This window comes from Trichechus manatus, unplaced genomic scaffold (genome assembly GCF_000243295.1).
Source record: "Trichechus manatus latirostris isolate Lorelei unplaced genomic scaffold, TriManLat1.0 scaffold00203, whole genome shotgun sequence".
NCBI lineage: Eukaryota > Metazoa > Chordata > Mammalia > Sirenia > Trichechidae > Trichechus > Trichechus manatus.
The window spans coordinates 4,139,697-4,141,040 of record NW_004444139.1 but is presented as its reverse complement, the minus strand read 5'-3'; positions in this window follow the sequence as shown (position 1 = coordinate 4,141,040).

Genomic DNA, 1,344 nt, shown 5'->3' with positions numbered 1-1,344 from the left:
AAAAAAAAAAAAAAAAAAAAAAAAAAACTATAACAATGAAAGAAAAGAAATCCACAAACCAAAGTAACTCAGCACAGGAAAGTAAGAGCAACATAAAAAGTCAGCACCACAAAAAAAGCATACAAATATGACAGCAATAAACACATACCTACCAATAATCGCACTGAATTTAAATGGCTTAAATTCATCTGTAAAGAGAAGAGAGTGGCAGAATGGATAAAAAAAGCAGTACACATTAATATGCCGTTTACAAGACACACATCTTACCTATAAAGATATAAATATATTAAAAATCAAAGGATGGAAAAAATTGCATCAAGCAAACAGTAACCGAAAAAGAGGAGGAGTGACAATACTAATCTCATATAAAATGGGCATAAAGCAAAATCAACCATAAAAGAAAAAGAATGACATTATATAATGATTAAAGGAAAATCCACAAAGATGACATAACCTTAATAAATATCTATGGATCTAATGACAGGGCTACAACATATATAAAACAAACTCTAATAACACTGAAAAGAGAAATAGACAATTTCACAATAATAGTAGGAGATTTCAACACACCACTCTAGGTAAAGGTCAGAGCATCTAGAAAGAAACTCAACAAACATACAGAAGATCTAATGGCCACAATCAGCCAACTTGACGTCACAGACATATAGAACACGCCACCCAACAGCAGCAAAATATACTTTCTTTCCAATCCACGTGAAACATACTCCAGAATAGTACACATTTTAGACCACAAAGAAACCCTCCATAAAATTCAAAATATTGTAATAATACAAAGATTTCTCTCTGGTCACAACACCATAAAAGTATAAATCAATAAGAAGAAGAGAAAGGAAAAACAAAAATCAAACATGGAAACTAAACAACACCTTCATTAAAAACAAATGTGTAATACAATAAATCAAAGAGGGAATCTAAAAATTCCTAGGATCAAATGAGAATGAAAACATATCATACCAAAATCTTTGGAATACAGCAAACGCAGTGCTCAGAGACAAATTTATAGCAATAAACACACACATTGAAAAAGAAGAATGGGCCAAAATCAAAATGTTAGTCTGACAGCTCAAACAAATAGAAAGAGAATAGCAAAAGCAGCACACAGTCACTGGAAGAAAGGAAATAATAAAGATTAGTGCAGAAATAAACAAAACAGAGAATAGAAAAACAATAGATTCAACAAGACTAATAGTTTGTTCCTTGAAAACATCAAGAAAATCAACAAACTATTGGCTAAACTGACAAAACAAAAACAGGAAAGGAAGCAAATAACCCAAATAATAAATGAGATGGGGAACATTACAACAGATTTGACTAAAAAAAAAA